At 38.9% G+C, this 27,461-nt stretch overlaps 2 long non-coding RNA genes across 2 annotated transcripts; one reads left to right on the top strand and one right to left on the bottom strand.

Annotated features, from left to right (window-relative positions):
* On the bottom strand, positions 1–25,985 carry LOC103466320 (uncharacterized). The gene is made up of 4 exons (XR_533935.3): positions 25,610–25,985; positions 16,998–17,151; positions 6,482–6,595; positions 1–2,094 (listed from the first exon to the last, which is right to left on the bottom strand). It is a non-coding gene; the product is annotated as an uncharacterized LOC103466320 (long non-coding RNA).
* LOC103466319 (uncharacterized) lies at positions 25,803–26,904 on the top strand. The gene is made up of 2 exons (XR_533934.2): positions 25,803–25,886; positions 26,664–26,904. It is a non-coding gene; the product is annotated as an uncharacterized LOC103466319 (long non-coding RNA).
* The last annotated feature ends 557 nt before the right edge of the window (positions 26,905–27,461 follow it).

Genomic DNA, 27,461 nt, shown 5'->3' with positions numbered 1-27,461 from the left:
TTTACGCACAACTTAACCCGCCAGACGCAGACAGCGCGCAACATTCGTACACCATAAACTTTTTTTTTTTTCCTTTTATTGCGATACAACGGCAAGTAAGTTTCATTGGACGTTTATGAGATGCCTCCTTTATTTTGATAACCCTAATAAGATGCAGTGAGACGAATTGCCTTTAAAAGCCAACTCGTTAGCAGACAGAGTCCACCTGTGCCTAATTAAATCTCAGTGTAAATCCAGATGTTCTGTGAAGGACTCAGAGGTTTGTTAGAGCACGTCGATGAACAAACGGTGACGTAACACAGCAGACGGATCACGAGAAACGGGATGGAGACGTTTAATGTAGGGTTAGGTCATGGAAAACAACGTCTGCTGCTCTGTTCAAGACGTCATCCACAACAGGCCAGGTGAGGATTAATCAGAGAGGCACCCAAGATCAATCACTATAGTAACTTTGGAGGAGATCAAGTAAGAAATCTGTTGACTGAACAAAATTAGTAATGCAAAAGTCACAAAAGGAAGAAATTGTTGAATGACAAACAAACAAAAAAAATCCTGCTCAAACGTTTCTACACATGAGGAGGAGGAAACGGCAAAAAAACGCTCTGGTAAAATGAGATGATAACTGAACATTTTAGCCCAAAATTCAAAACAAATTTTGGGCTAAACCTGGAAAGCACCACGAAACACGGTGGTGGCAGCGTCATGCCGAGAGGATGATGGAAGACGAAGAAGCTGGGACGAGTTGATGAGAGTCGAACACAAACCAATCATAAACGAATCCTCAAAGATCAAAATGAATGTAGCTAAAAACCTACATTTCCAAATAAATCAATGATACATTAAAATAAGAAAGTCATAGAGATAAAGCATATAGATTCGCCCATAAAATGTGTTCTAATATTTCGACTCCAAAGAGCCACACTGACAACAGCGCATGTCTCTGCGTGTGCCTCACATATTCTGTGTAAATTGCTTTCATGCTCAGCCTAAGCACAGATTTATCAATTATTAACAGACCAAATTAATTCTTCCTTCATGTCTGCAGCTACTCTGTGCAGTGGACGTATTTTGATCTGTTAAAGTGGTAGGATGAGATGAGCTGCATGTGCACAAGTAAAAACATGTTTAATTTTTTTTTAAATTGCAAACAGTGCCTAGAAGCTTTGATTTTTATCATTATTCTGATCAAGTTTTTTTTCACAGCTTTCCAATGAGATATTCAAAGAAACTGGCTGGTGTACGAAATAAATGTAGTTTTCAGCAAGATATTGGTGCTGGCCAGTGACCGGAGGATTCGATACTCTGTGATCCGGTCTTTTTCTAACCAGTGCATAAACTGTATTGACAACAACACTCTTTAGTGTGGATGATTTTAAGAGTGAAGAACCCTGAAGGTTCCCTTTTCCCTAAACATCAGTCTCTCAGGAAGTCACTGAGAGACTGTATGTGATACAGTCTCTCAGTGACTTCCTGCTACACGTACAGATAAAGGAGAAATATCCCAACTATCAAACCATTAGTGAGGTTAATGGGAAAACGGTGAGCTCTGTTGCTGCTGCATCCCCAGCGACGAAAGCCGACGTGTGTCGTGTTTGTGTAGGCTCAGAGAATGTGAAACGAATGAAGAGAAAGGTGCAAACTTCTGGTTTGATTAAAAGTCTCGGCTTCATTTCAGCTTTCCTCTTGTGTCAGTTCTCATATCTGAGTGAAGAGCACCAGTGAAAACAGAAAGCAGTTCTCAAAATGATGACTACATTTAGTAAAGGAAGACACTACCAGTCTGGATCTCTGAAAACGTCATTCCCCCCGTCAATGAACAGTTGATTGTGAGGAGCCGTATTTTGGTTCAGTTTCACTAACCAGGTCTGACTATTGTCACAATCCTGAAGTGCTTCAGTTTAGTGTCATTTGTTTTTAAATCACTTCCATTTTACTTATGTTTGGGTTCCTTTGTAACAGGTACAAAGGTCTTAAGTCCATTCCTTCATATTTAGTTTCCTGGTTTATTCTTGTGTTTTTGTATTTACTTCTCATTTCCTTTCGGTTCCACACCTTCCCTTGGTTTTCCTGTGTGCCTTTCATTCCCTGCTGGTTCTGCAAAATAAAACATTCACTCCCATATAACCTATACAACAACATGAAGTAATCTAAATGATCTCTAAAACAACACACCATCTCCCAGTTGACAGAAATTCAAGAACAGATGAGAAACATGTTATCAATCCGGAGAGAGTTACAATGCTACTTTTAAGTCCAGTGAATCAAAATTACTCCAGCAGCGCATCAACAACATCACAAAAAGGATCCAAAACAACATTTAAAGTAGTATGTAAGGCTAAAATCACTACAGATCAAGAAGAAAACAGGCGTCCTTCACACATTTGCCAAACGTCATCTTGTTGATCTAAAAGCGTGTTGTGAAAATATTTAGTGAACTGATGAGGAAAAAAAGTCCAATTCTGTGCAAGGTGTGACTCCTGTTACACGTAGCATCAAACTAATCTGTCGTTTTAGCCGAAATGTGGCCGTGTTTCAGGTGTGTAACAGCTTTTGACACTGATTCTTTACTACACTGATGTGTCTGACTTGATGTGTTCAGATCAACCGCATCATATCCTTCTCCTTCTTCCACCTTGAGAAAAAAAAAAAAAATCCTATATTGCAGAGGATGTACCATTGCATCGGTTTCTGGAACTGGGCAGGTGTTGAGGTGAGTGAGAGGGTTATCACACCAGAGGAAGAGCAGAGACAGCGGCACAGCCTCCACGCAGTAATGATGCCGTGTCGAGGCACAGAGAGCTGGAATGAATGCAACTTGTGTGATTTCCTTTGTGTTCACCAGCTTACATCAGCCAACCATGATGCAACGCCACAAACTAGAAGAAGGTCACAACAGATATTGCAATATTGCAGAACAGCACTTTGAACATGAACTTGAGCATGATGTGACATTTGTATGTTGTCGGGGGAGTTTTGAGTCTTTCAAATTCATGGCCTGGAGCCCGACACTCCCCGGCCATCTGATCAAATTTTCATCTCAAGCTTCTCTCGGTTTCGGTTAAATCTGTAAAAGGGTGGAAGGTTTTATGTGAATTTATAACAATGTCTGAAGTCGATTTTGAAATGTAGGAAAGTCTCAAAGGCTTTATTTTGGGACTAAAAGTTCATGGGGGGGACACTTAAAAAACCAACCACACATTTTTCAGCCCAGTATGAGCTGAAAAATATCACTACTTGAGAAAAAAGTTTGTTCAAAGGGCATCTTTTTGTTTCCAGAAACCTACAAATCTTGACAGTATTAAAAGAAATAAGCCACAACTGATTATCTTATTAAAGCTGAGCAATGTATAATGAATTAATACAAATTCTGGGTTTAAAAATCAAACACCACTTCGATTAGTCCAACTCTGATAGGCTCAGAAAAGATGGCCGTGGAATGGCCTAGTCAAAGTCAATAAGCAATGAGTCCTAAATTAAACTGAGATGCAGTGACATGCATTTGTACAGGCTGATCATGACCAAATACCTTCAAGTGTAGCTGAATGAAAACAATTCTGCAAAGCTGAGTGTGACTGAATTTCCTTTGAAGTGATGTAAAAATCCTCACTGCCACTTTTTCACAAATACTTAAAAGCTGCTGCTGCTCCCAGTAGAGGCAAAAAACCCCAACAAAAAACAATTATTAGGTTTAGGGAGCAGTTATGTTTTCCCCTGCAACCCAGTTGGTTTGGATAGCTTTAAAAACTTAAGTCACCATTTAAAAATGTATGCATCCATTATGTTACTTTCTATATTAAAAATTGAAACAGACATCTGTAAGGGGACAAATAAGGCTGCAGATTTGTTGTGTAGATTTTAGTATTTTTTGATGATTTTTCTTCTTTTTTTTTTTTTAAGTAAAATGGGCACAATTGTGTGGCAATCAGTTGTTAGTTCATGCAAGGAGAGAGAAAGGACGGGCCCACTGACCACTATTCCTCTGTGAACCTAAATGTGGAGAGTCTTGAATTTCTCCCTGTACGGTGATAAGCAAGAAATGAGAGAGTCGTGTTACTCTCCTGGGCTCAGGGCTATTAACCTAGCAGTAAGGCAAAAAAAAAAAAAAAGAAAGAAAAGAAAAAAGGATGAAGCGGTTCTTCACAAAGATCATCAGACACTTCTGGAGGAGTAGGTAAATCCCGAGCAGGGAATATTCTCTTCATTTGGTTGACATAAAAACTAATTCTATCTGCAAATGTCGCAGCGGTAAAAGAGGACAGGAGAGGTATAAACTATCATGTTCCCAGTTTGGCTCACATAAATGACACATTTATGTGAGCCTATCTAATCGATGTTATTCTCGTATCGATTAGCACACTAGATTCAGTCATTTGTGTGATTTTAGTTGTTTTTTTTTCCATTACTACACTTACACAAATGAGAGTGTAATGACAAAAAACAAAAACATATAAACTGTCACATAATGGCAGAATATGATTCTGATTTGAGAGGGCAAAAAGGGGTCAAACCTTTCAAAGTTCAGGGTGTTGGTAGGAAAAAAAAATCTGAAAGGCGTTCTTGTTGGCCAGCATGTAGGAATGTTCTCAATCTGTTGTCACAATAAAATGTGAACACATTTCTTAGCACCTGAGCAAATTAAAACATGTCCAGTTATTTTGCAGAATAGTCTTAATCCAGCTACGCTGAAGAGTTTTCAGCCATGAACGAGTGGCTAAATGTGAAACCACAGGGTCTTACTTGGATCTAAATCTGGATTTGGCAACTTCAAAATTTCCCTTTTCTTCTTGGTTGGTTCAGATCACTGTTCTGCAGCAACACCAAATAAAAACCGAGTTTCAGCTCACAAGCTGATAGCCAGACATTCTCCTTACTTTTCTGTTACAGAGCAGAAATAATGGTTCAATTAGTTCACTTTCCCCGTGTCTTAAAGTAGCAGAACCACCACAGAACATCAAGCTGCCAAATCCATTCTACCGTCTTTATGTTACCGTTTTTCTAAAACGCTGTGTTAGTTTTTCATCAGATGCCATTGGACACCTTCCAAAGAGTTTCTCTTGCCAGTCCACAAAATTTCCCCAATCTCTTGGAGATCATTAAGATGTTTTCTGAGGACATTTTATACAAACAGGCTTTTGTGGGGTTTATTTCTGCGAGCTGCGGTTTTATCCATGGAAATGTTGCACTCTTTCTCCTATTGTTAAATCTCGAACGCAGACGTTAACTGACGTAAATGAGTCGGTAAATGTCTTCATTACTGTTCTGATTTGTTCTGTGAACTCCTTCATGAGTCGTCGTTGCACTCTTGGAGTCATTTTGGTCGGTCAGCCGTTCGTGGAAACAGTCTTCGTTTCATGTTTTCTCCATTTTTGGTTCTTGAATTTCTTTAGCTGACGGAAGAATGTGCTGCTTTTCTTTAGGTTACTACATGTTGTCAGACCAAGTGATTTTTTTTAATTCAACATTTCAAACAGTGATCAGATCTGGAAGAAGCTTGCTAAATTGAATAGAAATGTTAATACATGATGGAGCAATTTTATCTTCCCAGAGGGTCAGGTTAGTTTGGACTAATGAGGATTGCTTTTTGTATATTCCAATTATCTTCATCTGATATTTAAATCTGTTTGTTAAACTGAAAAATTAAACTTTGACAGCCAAAATTGTAAAAACATTAAAGGGGGCAAATTACTTTTTACAACCCTGTTTTACACCTATGACTGTCTTTTGAAGTCATTTAAATAACATTTGGTTTGACTATTGGTTCATTTTTGAAGTTTCCCTTCATCCACTGATTGATTTATCTCAGGGCAGCTGAAGGCAGAAGCTCTACAGTGGCTTTAACAAAATTACCACAGTGACCTTAGTGACATTTATCAGACTCGTTTTACAACCTGAGTCCGTGCAGTGCGCAGTGGTTAAATACCAAAGATAAAGACCTATGGTAAAGGGGCCCACATAAAAACAGCCACTCTGCTGATTTATTAGCCTCCAGCAGAGACATGTGCTTTTCAGGGCCGCAGTGTAACGACGGCTGCTCTGCAACATGTTTCCAGTGTTAAGTCGTATCCACTGACAGCTCTGTTATCTGTGCCTGTCGGTAAAAATGGCCAGCTACGTAATGTCTCTGTTATCGCGCTTTGATGCAGAGAGCTACTCAGAAACGCACATTCTTTACTGGACAAACGCGCAGACTTTGCGCGTTGTCGTGCCAAATGCGAATGGGTTTGTCGTTGTTATTGTTTGTGATGAGGACAAAACCTCTTCTTTCAATTCCAGTACTGAATCTTAAGCTGACTCCATGTGTACCCAGAGGTTTCTTTCTTCTTTGACCGACGCCAAGAGATAACAGCGGCTGGACAAAAGGGCCTCCTGCTTTTTCACAGTGAGGCAGAAGAAAGCCAGCGAGCCAAGAAAGAGGAAAGCCACAAAGATAAACTCACAGATAGAGAAAACAGGAGAGCAGAGAATGTTAAATTATGATAACCTCAAGTCCTCCTCTGATGACACACGGTCTTCTCTCTGTCTCTGGGCTGATTGTGTCGACAGCGTCGTTTGCTCATCTGAGTCCAGTCTCTGCATTGCATGACTATGATGAAGACTGTGGGGATGAAACGTGAGGAAAATGTTTTGCTCTTCTTCTTAAATCAAGGTTTGAAGTGTATATATCTTTTTCTAGAAATACAAGAAAAATGGTTAAACAATGAAGTAACCACATGTGATGGAAAAATGACTAATGATGAAGAAATGCTTGTGGAAGGAACGTATGGAGGCGAACGAGATGATTTCATCAAAATGTCAAAGCGTACTGAGTTTTATGGCAAATACCTGCACCATAACGGTTCAATGTGGTTGCCTGTTGTCAAAAGTCAAATTTAATAATAAAGGACAGTCCTTATTATCAGGAGTCGTGGTTAGGGTTATGAGGAGTGTTGCCATACTCATGACGTGTGTGAAGTTTGGTGTGTATATCATTTTTAGGCCAGGGATTGATGTAATGAAGAACTACTGCTAGTATGTAACATATTCAGTCATCTGGGTAAACATGAGACTTTGATATCAACTTCCAACATTTACCTTCGTACTGTCGCTTTCTGGTTGAAACTTTTTGTTCTGTATTATCATTTTTCTTGACTTGATAGATCTGATTGGCTTGTGTCTTCATGTATTTACTAAATATATTCTGTTTTGTGAATCCAGCACAGAATTGAAGAACATTTTACAACTGAAGCATATGCAGAAAAAAGGAGCAATTGGTGCCTCTCAGTGAATTTACTCTGAGTATTTGGGCTCAATGTGTAACATCGACAATGTTACTGGAGGGTTAAAAGACTTTTTGTGGTTTTATGCCGTTGCAGCTTAATTTCAAGCCACGTGATCAAAATGGAAAGAAAAGAGTAAATAAAAAAAGGTTGTTTCCTGTGTATAACTCAAATAGGGTCCTCCACTCAGTGTGACATAAAGCCCAGACTGCGATATCTGAATCAATCTAACATTTTCTATCACTTTGTAGAATAATTTTCTTTTATTTCTCGGTGCGGTCTTATTCTCAGACAACATACATTTGTATTTTGACTAGAATTTCTGCGCACAAGCCACAACCACCATCATCTTAGTCTGAGATATAGACCAGCCCCACATATGTGTTATGTAACCTCGAACAACCACAAACTTTACTCTCTGCCTCCTTATTGAGACATATGGAGCAGCAAGCATGCTTGGGGCCAGATGCTGATGATATGTCAGCTTGAGGACCCAGGCTATGGATTACTCTGCTGGAATGTCTGTAGTCCTCTTATTTAGCTCTGGCAAAGAAGGTTAACTCTGCCCAGCGAAATAATTCTTGTTTTGAATAATCAGTTTAATTAAACCACACTGATCCCTCTTTTGGAAAAGTTAGATTTAAGTTATATTTGATCAACTTTACATGAGATCTAAAGAGAGAACCTGTTCAAAATAATTTTGAAGCAATATGATTTGTCACAAAATAAGACAAACTTGATTCAGCTCCAAACATCATGTTTTCCAGTTCCATAGTATTTTAAAGCATAATCAAGTAACTATGTTACAATCAGTTGTTATAAACATGCCATATTAAATTATGATTTAAAAGATATTTAATGCTGTGAAATTGGGTCTCTGTCTCTTTAAGAAACTCTGACAATGCCTCCAGGAAGTCATCACAATATCACTCCTCTATGTACCCTTTAAAGTGTTTATCAGAGTTTCACTGAGAAGTAGCTCGTTAAATGAGCTCAGCAGATGCGCAGTTCCACCAGATGTTTGCTAATTGCTGCTGGCTAGTCTGAAGGAACTGAGTGGGGGAGTCAAAGGGGAGCGCTGCTCTGTGAAGCAGAGGCTTGGAAACTGCAGCTTCGAGGAGGAGATTCGTCCACACAGGAGTTTTGGACAGATGAATGGTTGCCATGGGAGATTCAAGGATTTTACAAACATGCATTAGAGAATCAAAAGAATAACATTACAACATATGAAACTCAAACAAGTTGATAAAACTGCCCCTTTAAGTTGTACCTGTGGTCAAAGGAACTGCTGAAAAGATTCAGCTCAACTTGTGCCACGTCAGTAAATAATGACCGAACGTTCATTCCTGGTTCTTGTTCCTCTCGATCTCTCCGTGGCATTGCTCTCCCCAAAGGGCTCCACTGCCATTGACAAAGCCTCAACGGATTTCAGTTCTTCCCTCTTTCCCTTCTCGCTCTCTCTCGCTGACCTTTTTTAGTGATGAAAGCGCTGATGTGATGAGGCTTTCATGAAAGAAATATTTGGACGGCTCACAAGCTGGAGCCTGTGCTTTGAAGCCCACAATGGTGATGTTGACAGCAGCCACTGCACCAACTAATGAGGCAGCAGAGACGGCACTTCTTCTAAGTGCTTCTGTGATGCAACTTGGATGGCACCCAGCTAATGCCACCACAGCAACCCTGCAAGGATGGCGCCTCTGAACGAACTGATTAGCCCTCCTAGAGAGTCACATCTCCAGCATGGACTTGCGCTCGATTGTCAAACATCGTAATAAATAACTCGACTAGACCGGTGAGCGATTTGTACAATGGTGAGAAATTTTCTCGCCTAATCTTGGTAAATCCCCTTGTGTTTGATTTACAGCTCTGAACATAAAGTTTCACTCTGGATTCCCTCTACATAAAATATCTGAGGAAGGAAAGTGAAGTTACTGTTGCCTGTTGTTTCAACTTCCTGTAAGCAGTCCTGCTCTGCAGAGCTTGAACAAATTAAACATGGCCTACGGCCATTATAAATGCCAAGTCAGAACTGGAAAACGGGATGTTTCAAAAAAAAAACAACACCCAGAAAACCTGTCCTGCCTGCTAGCTCAGTGAAACTTGTGCATTTAATAATGTGCGAGCCACTGTAAAACTGACATTTCAGTGCAGCATGTGGCATGGCTGCATATTTTGTTTGAGTTGTTAACTGGTTGGTAACAGACGCTGGAAATCTAATTTATTTAATTGCAATATTTGCTGTAATCAGGGTGCCTGAGGCTTCTGCAACTCACATTTAAAATTTTTTAAGATGTTAAGCCATTTTCACATGTGTAAAGTGAGAGGGTGACGTTAAAATTGGGGGCCTAGCAAGCAGCAGCTTATTTGCATAATAGTGACGTAGCCCTCAAACATCTCTTTGTGAAAGGAGCTCAGAACTGACTAGGTGAATTCTCATTATCTGCAAATGCATTTACACAAAAAATATATAATGAACATGTTTTGTAAAGACCATAGACCTATGTTAAATTATTCAAGGAAGCATAAAAGTTCCCCTTTAAACCATGCCTCTTTTCCAAATTATCAAACGTTTTAAAGCTTCTAGCTTAAGTTTTAACCTCCCTGAAGGAGATTTATTACATTTGTGCCTAAAGTTGACACAATGTCCTGAGGCCTTAATAAAACGTCTGCAATTCGCTCTGGTTAAAAAACCACAGAATTACTGGACCGCAGCACTACTTTAGACTGGTGCTGGGTTGGCCAAATCACATCCAATTTTTTTACTAACATGCTGACTCTGCTGACAACCAAAGAGTCACACTGACACAAGGAAGTTCGTGGAAAAGCACACTCCATCTTTTAGGCTCAACCTTGTCACGAGCAATGAGACGAGCTCCTGTGTTGGTGATAACGGGAGACAGAAATACACAATTGCATATGTCCTCTTCAAAGAAATCAACCCCCACTTCCCACACTAATGTAACTGGCATCATTGCAGCAGGATTGCATAACCGTGTTTTGTTTAACGTTATTATTGCGTCGCATTCGCAATCATTTATTCATTCTGTCTTTGCTGGGTGAATGTCATAGTTCCAGATCTTCAACACTTCTGGGAGCCAATTTTACTGAAATATTTGCTTTGTTTTTCACTATACCATGATGCTACAGATTCTGTAATAACATGTTGAGCTTTAATTGTCAATAAAACGTGCATTACACAGTGCCTTATAAAAGTTTTAAGGGCTCTTCATGGTCAGGCTGATGACAATCTTGCCATTTTGTTCTCAGCTTCATGTCGTCCACCCGTTCTTGTCACAACTCAACAAGCACATTTTTCACACCAATCTCCATGCATAACTTATCGTGTGATTTTGGCAGCAGGACTGGTTTAGCAAAGAACATTCATGTGTTAGAACGGCCCATTCAAAGAAAACTGATGTCTGAGGACGAAGCACTGCAAGTTCAATCTCAAAAAATAAATTAACATAACATTCGGAAATGGGAGTGATGATAATGCTCCAACCTGGTTTGATTTTTATTTTTAGGCACCCTAAATGAACTCTCATACATAATCTATTGTTTGAAAAATGCCTTTTCAATGTTCTTTGCCTTCCTTGTCCAGAATTTTCCAGCCATAAAGTTTATTTCTTTCAAAATGCGCAAACCATTTAATTGTGCATTGCTGACCAAAAACATTCCAGTGTTGATTACTGTTCTGCCACGCAGGCCAGCTGGAAAGTTTCCCTGATACATCTGGCTCACAGAACAGATCAGCAGCCAAATAAAACATTGGTGGCGTGGCAAGGTAAGGCCCTGAGAGACCATCCTCAGACTAAGGGGTCAAAGTTTGATTTGACTTGTTAACTTTAAGCCCACAGGTGGCTGGCTTTTAATATGGTTAGCAATTACAAACACCAGATCATTTAAAACCAGGTGAGAGCAACACCAGAGTCCAGAAAGCTGATGAGAGTTATGAGAGACATGGTTGGGCAAACAAATTATTTCTGACATTTTACTTTCTTTTTTTGTTAGGTATTGTGTTTGCTGGCTCTGTGGGTTTTCTTTAGAGTTATTATGAATCTCTAGTCTTCTTCCCTGTCAGATAGAGCAGCTCTTCCAGTGTGGTCTGAAAGGTAAACAGGACCCGGGGGGAGGGTTGGGACCTCAGGTCTGCACTTACTCTTCACTGTCAAAGTTAAGTGTTGGCTAATGGAGCCTGTCAGAAGTGCTGCAGCCTAAAACCACCTGCCTTGGGAGGCCTTGTGTGCCGGTGTCAACCCACCATTGTAATACCCCCCTAGTCCTGCAGCGAGACTCAATACTGAGCTGTCACACATGATTTATACAATAAGTGGAGAGGAATAAATGCTAGAATTAATCTTAATTAGGCCAGGGTAATCCTAACAGAGTTTTGCTAGCCGTGCTGAAAGCAGCCTCTGAAATGAAAATGCTGCTGTGTTGAGGCGGTCTCTATAGTATCAGGTCTGCAGCAAGTTGGATCTCAGGTACGCCTGTAGCAGGTTTTCATTGCTCGAGAAGAAAAACAGGACTGGTTTTCTGTGATTATCTTCGCAGTTGATGTTTGTGTTTGAATGTTTAATAGGAGATAAAAGGAAAAATTTAGCTCCTCTATGAGATATTCTTCATGTATTGGTTTAATCCCAACCAAGATTTAATATAATTCATTTTTAATCATGGCAAAAAGTTTTGAGCCTCGACTAGAAAGTTAATTGTGCTGAGGAAAAATGGCAACATGATACCAGAAAAGGCCAGAGGAGTAACTTAAAAACAAATGCGTTAATACTAATAGGAGTCTTTCAATCAAAGTTTAATAGATGTTTTAAAAACTGGGAATGAAATCTAAAGTAAATGTTTTTTTATACAATGCTTCAGACTGTTGTTTATCTTAAATCAAAATTATCATCAAAAATAATTCTTCAACAATTATCATACAAAATTCCAGTCTCATTGCCAGATTTTAATCAAAGAGCAATCCAAACCTTGTTGTGTTTTAAGTGTGGGTATAATTAAAAATGTTATTTCAGTGAGTAAAGTTTTTATTAGCAAATTTTCCTCTGATGTTGCTTTCTGCAAACTAAAAGATAAAAGTATACAAATGGAAGAGGCTTATTTTGAGTTTGGCCACATTAAAATACAGTTTATCTAAGCAAACACAAGATAACATTAGACAGATGTGCAAAAAGCTAGGTCAGTCCCACTGTAGCTACTAGGTGATTACATAATGAGTATGCTAATTGACTAATTTGTCTTATGTTGATTGAGCTTTAATTATATGTACTGAATTTGTGAAGTTATTGATAAGGAAAACTTACAAAACATTAAGCTGTACTTGTCAGAGTAAATATTAGGGTTTTAATCATCCCGAAATGGTACGGCACACGTTCACACAAGTACCGAACGAACCAGCAGTGTTTTATGATCAAACTCGAGCAGACTGTTTTCAACTCTGAGCTAAGTGCGCAATACATCATTTAACAGGCGACTTCAAAAAGTGAGAGAAAAACAAAGCAAAGAGGACATTTATCAGTGAATTGTTATTTAGGACATTAAGGTTTCTCATCCAGCTACAGCTAAAGCTTTATGTCAGGATACATACTGAACACACACTTTACTGAATTACTCACCTGAAACAACATCAATACTGAATGTAAACATTATTGGCACTGGAGAAAAATCAACTATTATCCAAATCCAGCTGGCTGGAGTACTGTGCTAGTATGAAACGCTGCACAGCATATGAGATGCAACAACACACAAGTCGGGGACTGCCCAATAGAGGTGCTTGTAGGATGAATTCAAGTAAATCTCTTTACACTGTGTTAACTAAATATCGAAACGACGCAAAAAGATTCAAACCTATTCCATTCTCAAATGTATGCAGGGCCTGGTTTTCTCGCTGCACCCGTTTATCCATCTGTCCGTCCATCCATCCAGTTAGTGGCTAAACTTGCCTATTCTTTGTTAATAAATAAAATCAATTCTATAATGGGCACTTTTTATCTGTTACTCTTTTAATGTTTTACTCTATTCTCTAATTGATAGAAAAGAACCGAAAATGTTATGAACCATCCCTAAAAAACCAAAGTATGTACCGAACTGCACATGGATTCTCTGGCTTGCTGTCAAGTTTGTGAAAATCCAAAAAACAAAAGACACTGAACTTTCATTTTCAGGATTTTCTATTTTCACTTTTATGATACAGAACAAAAATATTGAAAGAAACCAGTGTTGTACAATCAATGTTTTGCCCATTTATCATCAACACAAATTTCTAGTATGTTCAGTCCATACAGATTATATTTAAATAAATTCATGTTTACAGTTTATCACATTCTAAATTAGTTTTTACATTTTCGGAGTACTGTTACATCCAATACATTTTAATGCTGGCTACCATTTGGTTAAAAATGTTCATTTATGCCTGTTTTTTCAGATTTGCTTTCATCATTTGCATCATTTGAAGATCAAACGATATTATATTCATAATGTCTCTGACTGAGTCCCCACGTGACATTGTAATTGCCCAACAGATTGCTGTATGAAGCCATGAATCTATAAAACAGCATGTTTTCCTACATCCGGTTGATGGACACCAACACTGAGCTCCTGTTAGTTTTGGGCATCCATCTGATGTCGGAGCAAAGTTTCAGGTGAATTTCTTCACTTACAACTTAATCATTAACCTCCAACAGGGTACATCTGGCCATCTCGTTGTTGATTAAATCCAATTGTGTCAGTTCACCCTTCCACGTAAAAGCGAAACTCCACATAGCCCCTCCGCCATGTGACATGAATCTGCAAGATGTGTCAAGAAAACTTTAAAAATGCTGTGGTCTTCCCAGATGGCACCGCCCGCCGTCAAAGTCAAACACGATGCATGTGGGATCTCAGCTGCGAGGACAAACAAAATATAAAATGCTCTCATGCTCATGCAAATATAGCTGCAGGCTTGGCTCGTCACGCACACTCAGCTGTGGTCACACACTCATACATCCATCCGTGAGCGTACAATCCCTTAATAGACTTTATCTTTGGATTCCTGAGTGGTTAGTTAGTATGAAGGCTTATCTGCCCTCTGAGGGCAAAGCCAGAGTGCGTGTGCAGAGGAAGGAGCCCTTTTCTTATCCCTCTGACTAATAACAAGCTCTGCTGAGTTTTCTTGTCCAGCACAGATTAGATCAAAAGCAAGGCCTGATGGGTTGTGTTGCCTGAGAGGTCCCAAGTCTTCTTTCTTTCTCATGGACAATATGACAATAAAGCTCTCCGTTTGAATCCGTGCTGCAGGAGCAAAGTGAAGGGGTACCGGGAAAGTCCGAGCGACTGCAAAGACAGAGGCAGGAAACGACCCAGGCCTTTGGAAGTTATTAAACCCATCAGCAGATACCGCTGTGTAAACATAAGTCATCCAGTCTGTTTTATTTGTTTTCATTTTTTCCTTTTTTTTTTTTGTCTTAATCCATGTAGGATGACAGCTAAGTTAAAATATGAAAGCCAGAATTACACTCAATCTTTAATTTTTTAAACTCAAACATATTATGTTGTAATGCTGAAGTCGGTGACAGTAACACATGGAGAAGATAAAACATGTTTTAAAAGAAACTATATGTACAACAGTGTTTCTCCTCATGCTTTTCATTTCAGTTTTTAACTCTTTTGTATCCTTTGCTCGTCTTTGCACTGAGATTGATTCTTTTTATTTGAAATTGCTGTCAATGTGGCTGGGAAATGAGAACAGCAAAGAACTCCACACGTTCTGCAAAAAAAGGGGCTTTTTAAATTTTTTAACAATTGCCATCTCAGCCTCTTAATTATTAAATGGTTACAGTGAGTCACGAATAAGCTGTGCATAATGCAAACCTAAATAAATGTTTCAGCAACGTGCTGTAGAACTAGAGAAATTTAACCCCATATCTGAACTCAGCAATCAAAAACAGAGTTAGACTGTAATCATATGAACTCAAAGGGATGTGTGAAGAGAGGAATACAAAAGTTTGCACTCCTTCCCTGGATTTCCTACGTTTGAGTTAATATTTATGTACTGCAGCAAAAGTAAAATGCTGACATTTTACCGTCACAAACGTTTTACACATTCACAATCAGAAGGCCAACACAAAGTTCCACATAATTGCACAATAGAAACAAGCTGGCAATGTTGTCCAATTAAAATCTAAAACAGTGGGGTTTGCAATCATATTCTGTTGCCTGCAGTCAGATATCCTGAAGTAAATCTACTACAAATCCACCTATTTTGTGACAGCCTCAGATATTTGTTAACACTGTCACAATAAGACATTATAGACATTATAATATGAGAGGACAATCTGTGAAAATATTGAGCTCTGCCTTTTTCCTGTCGTCCCACTGCCATCTGCAGAAATACACCACTCAGTCAGAAACAACCAATCAGAGCCAGTAGGAGGGTCCGTCAATCACTTCTGTTGACTTATGTTTGTATTACATTTTATTTTGTACATCTATGAACATTACCAGAAGATATCTTTGAATTAATTAAAACGTTACAAGCTTACGAACCTGGAAATCATCATTTGCAAGTTAAGCTCCTCCTAAAGGCTAATGTTTCTGAATTGCAAGTAGACATCTGAATAATCTTCTGTTCCTTGTTTGAATGCAGGATTAAATTCTCATGTGTTATTGTCACAAGTGGAGTTTATTGCATTGGATTTCAGCCAGTGGGATCTTTCTGGTTTTCCTTACTCGTGTACATTTATCTGAATGCAGCTAAAGTTTATCTTTGTGTAATGTTCAGGTTCATTGTACTACTTGACAAACCTGAAGGTATCTCTGCAAATGTAAATTTACATGTTTAAAAAAAAACCTGGGAGATCATATTTTCAGTCTGTTATCTGGAATGTGGTGTTTGAAGACTGAAGTTATGACCTTTTCCTCCTCACAGCTTTGTTTTATTTCAGATATGCTAATAACTTATTACTTTATTTGAGGCTGCTGTAATTCAAACCACAAACTACAGTAAGTGCGTGCTTCAGCAATGACACATCTCCGCTCGCTTTGCCTTTAATGGGTATCGTGGATGTGTTGGTGCGGAGTGTCTGCGTATGCACCAGGCTCCTATAAACACTCCTGACATGGGCTAATGTTCAGTGTATCCTCGGGCACACATACCTGATTTAAAACAAACCAAATCTGTTTTGCTTAACACAGGAGAGGAAACTGGGCTCACGGCGATAAAAGAAGATGACGGACATTAGATCTGTGAAATCTAAAATTGAATTAGTTAAATTTCATGCTTTGAGACACAAGAAGGAAATCTTGGGTTTCATGGTAAATTAAACACATGTCCTCAATTTGAGGCTGCTCTGTTTGAACAACGCCAAAGAAATCTCTATTACCAACAAAGCGCTGCCTTTATGTCAGATTAATCCAGGCAAATGCTTCAGCTGAGCAGCTGCTAACTGATGGTATTCTATTTGTGCCCATTTCCATGGCAATCAGTAAACACTGTGTTTGACTTTCTACGGGGAGGTAACTTTATACACGGACATAAAGAAAATGAATTAAGGGAAAACATGAGGAACATGTGAAATGTTGAAAACGCTGCCGGCATCAGTTTTAAACTTTTTAGTTTCATAATTTTTTCCTCTCTTGAGTGGAACGCTGCGTTTTGCGACTGGGATGGTGAGATTGCATAACTGTGGTGTGGAAGCATAATACGATGAAACTTAGGGTGCACTAGTGGAAAATGAGTTACTTTTGTGTACATACCAGTGGCTGCATGGTGGAATAGTGGTGAGCGCAGTAAACTCAAAACAAGAAGGTCTAAAGTTTGAATCATTTCTGTGTTGGAGTTTGCAAGTCCTCCTGTTGTGTTTTCTTCAACTCCATCTTTCCCCTTAGAATGGCAGACATTCTGGAGTGTCTGTAAGGTTAAAAACGACAAGTTGAGTGAAATTGAGATGTATGATGACTTCAGACCACGTTTGTCGATTATGATTGAACAATGTCAGATAAAACAACCAAAAAAGCAGTTGCCCAGCAGTGATTTCTGTGGTTCAGTGGTGTTTAGGGTGGATAGGTGGCGAGTATTGTTCTTTATGGACAGAGGTCTGGAAGATACTGTTTTGGTGCCAACCTGAGTGTTTAAGATCACACAGTGGAAAGAAGGGAGAGTCTGATATCAAAGAATTTCTCAAAAACCACTCAATGGGTCATCCAGGCAGTGCTATAAGTAGACCAGTTTGCACCAGCACTTTTAAATTTTACCCCTACGCATACTGGGACTTCTTTCAGAATACCATCTACATATCACCAGCAGGCAAGGCAAGTGAAGCATCTTGCCCAAATACGCAACAGAGGCAGGTGGAGCAGGGAATGAACCGGCAACCCACCGACTGCTGGACGAATGCCTGCCACCATAATCACATAAAGCAATTCTGAGAAGAAATATACATTTCTGTAAAAGTAATGAGCATATTGAAATCTAAAAGCTTTTATTCTACATATTTATTTTTTCAACGCCAGCATGCGACTTGAAGTTAATAGGTGTGGCTCAAAAACATGTTGAATATGGCTCAACTAGATTTAGAACTGGTTTTGTTCTGTGTAATTTCTGTACGTCAAAACTATTCATCTATAGACAAATCTATGTAACAATATCCCCCATGTTTCTGTCATACGTTTCTAAAATATGGAGAGGAGTACTTGCACTTCATTTTTTACATCTAAAGCACTGGATCACGGTGAACAGTAATACAGAAATTAAAACATATTTATTATTTCTAGCAAGAATCAACTACCAAACTGATTAGGCATCAAATGACCTTCTCTCCAGATTATTTATGCAGTGGCTAATGAGGGTTATAGGACACAGCTGAGCTCCTGGATGCAGCTCTGTCCGTGCAGCAGGGCAAGCACTGCAGAGCTGCAGGAAGCATACGTTAACAACAGGAAAGTCCCCAAATTTTCAAAACACTGTGTGTAAAGAGACAGGAAAATGACAACAGGGAAATCGGTAGAGGAAAAACACCAAAGGGTAGGAATTTATGCAAAGTGTTAGGTAGGTACTTACAGCCAATGAAAAACAAAGTGTCAATTCTACAATTTCTATTAGGGATTTTCTGATCTTATTCGAAGTACCAGCTTAGCGATCAAGGTGTTCTGTCACGCAATTTTGGATTTGGGAGTCTCTGACAACATACCAGTCCTGATCATTTTTGTTCCTTTACTCTGCAGTGAATTTTTACTGTAGGCTTTGTACATAATTTAGTTGATCTAAGAAATCTGTGTTTTCCCCAACGATCTACAGCCTCTTTTCCATGGTCAAGTCTCATTCTAGCTGGTTAATGTTTGGTTCGGTTCAATACCACAATACCAAGTACGTTGGTATTGTGTATTCCTGGCTATGAATGTGGGCAGGAGTGTAGCTGTTAATTTGCATGTTTATCCTCAGTTTCACCCAAAATCCCTCAGTATATTTGTTCATTGCAGGTTGCCCATTCCAGTTTATGGTGAATTCACTCTTCCTCCACTATTGATAAAAGGGTTTGGACGTGAAGGTATCACAATGGGATTATTGGTTTGCAACTAGCCGTCTCGGCAGCCACTATGGTCTCATCGCGGAATGAAAATGGTGGCTGAGACGTTGTTTGAGGATTTTCCAAGTACCATCTTCACTCATCCAGAGATGTAAGGCCATGGACCAATCAACAAATGCCGTCTGCTGCCAATTAAACTGTTTGTGTGCAATAGCAGACTTGTACCAGGTGGTACCAAAAAGCAGGGAGGGGAGATGCAGGATCTACAAATGGAGACAAATCTGGCCATTGCTGAGTGAGGAAGAACCAGTTAAAGCCACACCTGTGGAGAAGGGCCTTAAAGGGTTTTTACCCTCCACAAGGATGCTGGCAGTGAAAAATTACAGCTTCATTTCAGCCTGTGTTTTTCAACCTTCTCCTCTTGTTCTCAGACATCCCTTGTGGTTCCAGGAGAGTTGTGCAGACTTCATCTGAACCACTCTTCAGTACACTTTATTATGTACAAAGCACAACTGTTTGATGATTTTCTGAAACTTAACTGGAGATGTGGTTTTTAAAGTTTTCATCGTCATTTTCTGAGCCACTTCCAACATGTTTAATCTTCTCATGTAATTGCACTTAGATGTAGTAATTGTTTGTCATATCTCTGTAAAAACTCTGTAGAAACATAAGTACGCCAGTCATGACGTTGCTGTGGGGCTGTGCAGCAACAACATGCTGTGCACAGCAATATCTGCACAGATGTTGCACACCCTTGTACAACGATGACTTCATTATTGTGCAATTTAATTATGAAGATAAGTGACACATGTTTGGTTTGGCCTAAATTAAATTTCACAGCAAAAAAATTAAAAGTTAATCAAAATTATGTTTTATAAAAAAAAATTTTATTGCAAAATTAGTTTGCCTTTTTTGTCAATGAAATGGAATTGTAGCTAGTTTTGCAATACTCTGATCAAAAGACTTGCGCTATCATAACTGGACATTTATTATGCTCCTTTGTATTCTCAGTAGATTTGAAAGTTATACTGTCAGCAAAGTAAAAGTGAAAAGCTGAGGTAATGTAATGAGGAGTGTTGTTTATCACTGTCACCGACTGAAGATAATGTATAGGGCAACTATAATGAGTAAGCACAAAGAGCACAATGCCAGAGCAACTCTGTGCATTCTTGATTCATGTCGGACGATGGCAGAACCAATTTATCTGCCGATTTAGCCAATTTGATATTCCATCTGGTATCCATTTTCATATTTATTTATGTACGGGTTCATATTTTATAAAAAAGATGTAACAAAGTCTGCACAATGTAAAAACAGAAACTTCTCACCTACATTCTGGCACATGGAGGAAATAATACAGATTGCTCAACACTGAATCCATCTGCAAACAGCTATTAGCATATGGTTTTCATTTTGCTTGTTTTATTTGTCCTTGCTTTTATTATGGTAACCATGCTTTTGTGGCTGCTTTTTCATCCGTAGTCTACACAATGAGACAAATTACCATCCATGTACCCAGTAGCTGTCTAACATAAAAAACTTAGTCCTCATTATATCTGGAAACCTCCAGCATAAACAGGTTTTATAGAAAAACTACTGCATGATTTACTTCTCCCATTGCAGATGAACTGTTTTAGCCTACAGAGAAGTTCTAGGGCTACTTCTCTGTAGCCCTAGAACTACAGAGCAGTAAGTTGGATGGAGCTAAAGAAAAAATAATACAGTTTTAAGGCTTTAAAGTGCTGAATCAAATAAAAATACACAATCAATTTAAACCAACTAATTTGGAAAGGTTGAAAGTGAAGGTGTTGTCTTATATTGCTTTACACTTTCTCTTGTTTCCATTTTTAAGCCCAATCACATGGGGACTACAATGGTATCACAAATTATGCAGGCAATTTTGCATTTAAATCTTATGTCATTTCGAAAAGTATTTATTTTCTTTTACTTTTCTACAATTTATCAATTTACAAAATTTAAGTCAATAATTTGTGAAACTTCTTTTCCAGAGATTTTTGTTTTCCAGTATTCTTTTGAAATTTAGCCAAACTCAGACAAACTGAATGATATCCATGTCTGCACTGTCAATTGTTCTTACAGGTTTACAATTGGATGCAAGTCGAGACTTTGAGTAGGCCATTCTAACACATACGCTTTTCTAAAACACTCCACCGTCCCTCTGGCTGTATGTTTAGAGTCGTTGTCCTGCTGGAAGGTCAAAGTTTTACACCGCTGGCCAGAAGGAGATCACAGATAATCTTGATGATTTTCAGAGGAATTCCCTTACTGTCCATGTGTAGGACTGGTAGTATGTGTTGTAAAGTGGTACTAAGCTGAAAAAAGACAAGTGAAAATATCAATTTATGTAGCACGTTTAAGACCAAACTAGTTGAACCAACGAGATGTACAAGGCGAAACAAGAAGAAAAACATATTATGAAAATGTAAGGAAGAAAACCTTGTCTGTGTATCAAAAAAGTATCCTAGTAAAATCCTTACAGGTTGTGACATGACAACCTGTAAGGATGTCATGTCCTTACAGGTTTTGAAGACGTTCACGGGCAATGAACTTTTCCAAGACACTATAATTTTTTCCCCCATGTTTACAGTGCTGAGGCTTAACCAAATCAAATCTTTAAGCTGGTAATGATATATAGCTGTCAGTTTACATTAGACTGCCTTTTCCCAATTGAATAACGTCAAACAGCAACTGGAAAGACTAAGTAGTTCTCTGGTCTGGTGTCCATCTACACAACTGTCTCCCCATTGATTTTAATCAGAAATTTTGTATACCTTCCTTCATAGTTAAAGGACAATAAAAAAAATGAAGATTGTAGATGCTTTATATTCCCCATTAGGGGTTTTCCTTAAAAGTCTCTGTTTGGGTTTTAAACTGCGTTGGTGTTTCTCATTAAAAAGGTTTCTGACAATGGAGGGAACAAGAGCCCAGAGTGAGAGTTTGTAAATGAAGCCTAAATCTGCCCGTGTCCTCTTGAGGGACCACACATTTTATGGATTACTTCCTTCTATTCTCTGGTCCAAGAACAGCAGAACTTATGGCGGCGCCGCGATCTGTGATGGCAACCAGGATAAATGATACAAACAGCGGGGGATGCATGGCAGCTTAAAAGCCTCTGTCCCAAATAAAAGTTACAAAGGAACTGGAAGAATAAAGAGGCTGTCAGAGTGAAGAGATGAGCAGCAGCCATGTGAAATGTAAAGTCATTGGACAGAGATGGAACCAGGCTGCAGATTCCACTGTCATCCCTCTGGAGTTGTTTCTGGTTCAGTGCCAGCATGCTTGTCTATCTTTTTTGTTTCTCTTTTATTTCCTCACTTTTTCATAGGTCAGTCAACGTGAAACTGCAATTTCCCTCTTTTAAGCTCAAAGAAAAAGCATGTTTTTCAGTAAACGGCCTGACGTATGATTGAGAAAAGCTGACTTTTATGCAGGTCTGCTGAAGTTTGTAGTTACTGGCCTGAGAAAAGGAAAGTTGACCGGCGGAAAGCCAACAGCTGCTGGCTGATTCTGAGTCTTACACTAAATGTTCCCTCAGGTTTTTCACCCCAAAAAACAGTTTGTGTTTAGCATTTCAAAGACCAACAGAGAGTACTTTATGGTCCTCTGTGTGTACAGACCTCCCTATGCATCTACTCATGAACTCCTACATCATATTTACACTCTTTTAGAAGAAAGTGGCCTGTCAACACAGTAGGTTATTATACCTTACACTCTGATCTTGCCTTTAGATACAGATTCCAACTTACAATGAGAAAATGTTGTCCTCTTTGCAGTTAATAAATTATATTTAATCCATCACAGATGTCTTTGAAGGCTAAGTAGGACTCTAAATAACAAAGTTTTAAACAGAAAGAAATCCTGTTATAATATACATTATTATTTAAAAAAACGACAAGTTTTGAATAATTTGTTTCCTTCTCTATAATTATAGGTTTGTTAGTTTTTTCAGCAACTAAACACTTCTGATTGATGAACTGCTTTTTGCATGTTTCTACTAGAGATGTGCCGATCAGGTTTTTTCCTGCCGATACTGATTCCGATCACCCATGAGGGCCAATCACTGATACCGATCACCGACATAATTATTATTTTTTTAATCAAAAGCACTACCGGTTACATTATGTGGAAAAAGGAACCATAAATTCACCTTAATTTAGACAAAAATGTGTTTTTAATAACTTTTTCCAAGAAAAAACAGGCATTGTGCAAATTGTACTGCTATCGGTAATACTATATTTAACAGACTGAAAACATATGAAGGCTCTGAAGAGGCTAAATAATGTAGAGAGTCAAAATAAAACCTCTCAACATTACCAAAAAATTCAAGTATAAAACTTAACATTCAAAGGCAAATACAGGTTCCATTACAATAAACAATCCTGAATTACTGAATGAAAACTTCCTGATAGCATGGTGGCTAGCTGATTACTGCTTGTTCTGATTGGCTGTTTCTGACTGAGCGGAGTAATTATGCAGAAAAGGGAGGAGGCAGAGAAGACTGATTATTTTTTCAGAGATTATCTGTCTCATGTTAGGACAGCGAAAGTTTTAATACGTATGTAAAATTTATTTTTTTAAGTTAGATGCTGCAGCTTTAAGCAGAGGTTTGGTGTGAGAGTCCCTACCAGGTGGAGCAGAAACGGCTCTGTCTGTGAAATATTACTACCTGTAGCGCGTAGCAGCGGTTCAACAGCGAGAGCAGAACCAGCGTCTTACATCGCAGCTCGAAGACTTAAATAATTTTCCAGGTTATTTGTTTAGCTTTCTGACCGTCATGCTAATAATCCGGGTGAGTGTTTGTAGCTGTGCGCTGCTTTACCTGCTATCTGATCCTCCATATGTCTATTTTTTACTGCAGTGAGCCTTGATGTAGCCAAACTCCGTCAAGTGTGGCATGGCATTGTTTTTATCCCATATTAGATTCGTCGTGTTGATGCATTTTGACCTGCTTCACCCCACCTGCTTCAATTTTCCGCCGCAACACGCAAACGTCCCCAATCACTCAGTGCGTCATAGTTCCACATTGCTTAGGATTTGCTGCTGCTCGTTTGCGCAGTGTGAAGGAAAGAGGAGACCAGCTGCACAGGCAGGCTGCCAAATGAGATGCAGGTGATCGGTTTGTGTGATCGGCAACAAGAGACCGTGATCGGCGATCACCGATCATACACTTTTTCACGGAAATCGGCCGATTATGATCGGTGGCCGATCGATCGGCACACCTCTAGTTTCTACTCCTATTTTGTCCACACCAAGTGTTTTAAGTTGGAAGGCCTCCTTGCCATCACCCTAATCTTTAGTTCATGTGACAGAAGTGAAGATTAGGAGGATGATTTGTTAAATATTCTTTAGAGAGAAAAATGAGAAAAAATATTCTAGTCATTAATAAATTGTTTTATTGCTACATGTTTTCAGATGTTTCAAAATATTCCAATCCACAAACTCCTTTTCATTTTTTTTTATACGGAAAATCGCTGTGAAGCAATTGACCCATGACCTCCTGTTTCCCTGACAAGTGAATAAAGTCTAAGGAAACGTTTCTGGGCCTCAGCTCCCTGCAGCATTCCACCCATTTAGCAAAACACGTAAACTGACGGTGAAAAAATGAAAGTAAGCAGTCAGCTCTCTTGGCTTTTTCTCACGTGGGCCAAATATCGGCACGAAAGCTAACTCAGGTTTGCTGGAACTCTCTCCCAAGGTGGACGGGCTGCGTTTTTCCTGGCATGTACTGAACAAACACAAACCAATTATTCTGAGCTACCTGGCCGTTCAAAGGCATGAACCCATTTTCCTTTAGCATGATTCCCAAAAACTTTAGAGGAAAATATGCACTTCAAAAGCAGGAGCGGTCCAATAAATATCCTGATAGTTTTTTGCACTTTGTGACAGCTTTCAGTTTTAAAGATGTGTGCCACATCTCGTCCTAGCAGATATATATAACACTTAAAACTTGCAATTCATAACTCATTCATATTAATCTGAGGCACTGTGTCATTTACGCGCTGAAGTGTATGGGAAAACATCATCGGCACGCCGCACCCTCCAGACGGGGTTTTGACGCCCCCTCTGGTGCTGCGCCCCACTTTTTGCGCCGCTGCTCCTTAAAGCTGCAGTGTGTAACTTTTATTCCCCCTCTGCTCTTGGCTACTTCAGCAGATCCCGTTGTGAATGCTCAGGCTAATTTTTGTTTTCAAGATGAGACAGTAAAACATTTTTTATTGTTCTGTTCCAAATATTCCATTGAGAGAAGCAAACTGGTGATTACAAGGAAATAAATTACATTTGAATTTATTTCAAACATTCTGAATCCTATTGATTTTTATTAAAATACCTCAAGAAGACAGTGGATAGAAAATACATAGTTTCGTTTTCCATTTTATAATCTGTGTAGTATCTTTAAAGCATCCCGATCTACACTTCATTCCAGTAGATGGCGATAAAGCACATCTAAACGTTACTTTAAAACGTTGCCAGAAAGAAGAAGAAGAAGGGTTTCATGGAAAGGTAAGTACCATAGTTTATCTGCCATTAGCACATTTAGCAAATAGTACATGACATTGAGCGACAACATTAAGACATCCTCTTTGCTCTGAATGGTTGTTTTGGAGGTGGAGAATATCGATGTTTCCATGGATAATCTTTATCAACACATACTATCATGGTGATTTAACAAATAACAAAACATATTATTTACAAAAGGTACATACTGCAGCTTTAATAGTATTCATGTTGGCTGTCGGTACAAAAACACGACAGTGCAAGTGGACAAGTTGAAGCCAAATATCGACATTATTGACCAATCGCACAACACACCGCGCAGCATACCTTAGCTCCGACGTAGCTTAGCTTCCTGCATTAGCTGCGCTCCGGAAGTGCTGTCTTCATTTTGCGAACGTTGAACACGGTGAAGCTCACGTCAAACTCTCTTTCCGGGTATTTGGTAAAAACCCAAATGTGTCCAAATGTTTACCCTCAACAAAGACTGGAGCGGTTGAATCTCTGTATCTTTCATTTTTGTAGTTCCCTCCGTTTTCGTGCCTTCCTGGCATTCGTGCATTCAACCAGTATAGGCTGCGTGGTGACGTCAGGACATTCTGCAAAGGTACAAAATTAAGGCAAGCAAACATTGGATTTATTTATATAAATTTTGTAAATACATTTTTGGGACATTTTATATAGATTCTGAATTGTAGCAAACGAGAATTGCGACTATTTTGTGAATCGTTTTTATTATAATAATAATAATAATTATTATTATTATTATTTGGCTCCATAGGTAGGTAGGGCCAAGTGAAAAGCAAGTAGATATTTTGAGTGATGCGATTTTAGAACGTGGGAAATTGCCTATTGAAAAGCAAATATTTTAATTTGTGTCACTTAATAAAGATGTCTGATTGTTATAGTCTGTATACAAATTTACTATATTTGGACATGTACCTTCATTCAGTGTCTTGTTTGAATACATTGCATTACTGTCCGGTATTTCCAGAGAGCCATTGCTGTTATTTACCAACAAGCAAAGCAGAAAGGACAATGCTAAACCAAGCTTCATATTGTTTACAGTACACTGTAGCTACCTATAAGCAATGATGCTACTAAAATTCTGAGTTTCTAGTTTTTCACAAATCCATTAGGAATGTTTAAAAATATAGTTGGAAAAAAACAAAGAAATTTACAGGCTTGCGTTGCAAGTTTACATCTTTCACCTTGTTACAGACCAGTTCCCTTTAATTTAACCACCAGCATGTGTCTACAGGGGGGGGGGGATTTTTGTTGATTCCTCCAAAGGCTCATGCTCTGCAGGCTCAAATTCAACTGTGTACACATGTGCATGTCTGTGTACATGACAGTAGTGGCATTTCTGTCTGTGTGTGTGCAGGGATGGGTGTCTGTCCACAGCACCTCAGTGGAAACTTGGCCACGAGCCAAAAGCTGCCCATGAAGGCCAGTAAACACTCTGTGATGGATCTCCTTCTCTGCACTCATGTGCCAAACACAATGTAAACTTGTTTCAGTCACTTCATTCAGTCACTCACTCTTTTTTTCCCCTTCTGTTGCACATGATTTCAACTTGAGTTGCACTGCATCTAATGTACAGTACAAATATACCATTTAATGACTTTGTGCACTCTTTGCATCTCAGTTTAGTTTCTGTAAGGGTACTGCTATTGCCACAGATTGAAGATGCTGAAAAGTTGTTTGCGGGCCCTTCTGACCGAAGTCTCAAACTAAGAAGAAATGTTTTCTTATTTCATACCCAATGAATGGTACAAATGCCAATGCATTCCATTGACATTTTATGCAGCAGATAAACACGACACAGTGCATAAATGTAAACAATATCATAAAACTAAACCCAGACTTTGAATGTCTTGAGCACTTCATTGTCCAAATATAAAAAGAGTAAGATAATTATAATTACATGGCCATCAATGGCTGTAAACATACAGATAGTGATGCAACGAGACGGCTTAGATCAGTGATTCTGGTCTGATAAGTTAACAAACTTATCTCTCTCATCTCAATAAGAGAGACATCTCTTATTGAGATGTCTCTCTTATTGACGAGCCGTTAACTAATTGTTCAAATTGATTACTTTCTCAAATTTCTTGAATAGAAGTTTGAGCTCCAGCTATAGATTGAGAGCAGAACAGAAGATGAGAAAATACACAAAAGA

This window comes from Poecilia reticulata, chromosome 6 (genome assembly GCF_904066995.2).
Source record: "Poecilia reticulata chromosome 6, P_reticulata-male-v2, whole genome shotgun sequence".
Taxonomy (NCBI): Eukaryota; Metazoa; Chordata; class Actinopteri; order Cyprinodontiformes; family Poeciliidae; genus Poecilia; species Poecilia reticulata.
The sequence above is the reverse complement of the archived record's forward strand: the minus strand, read 5'-3'. Positions and strand labels throughout refer to the sequence as shown.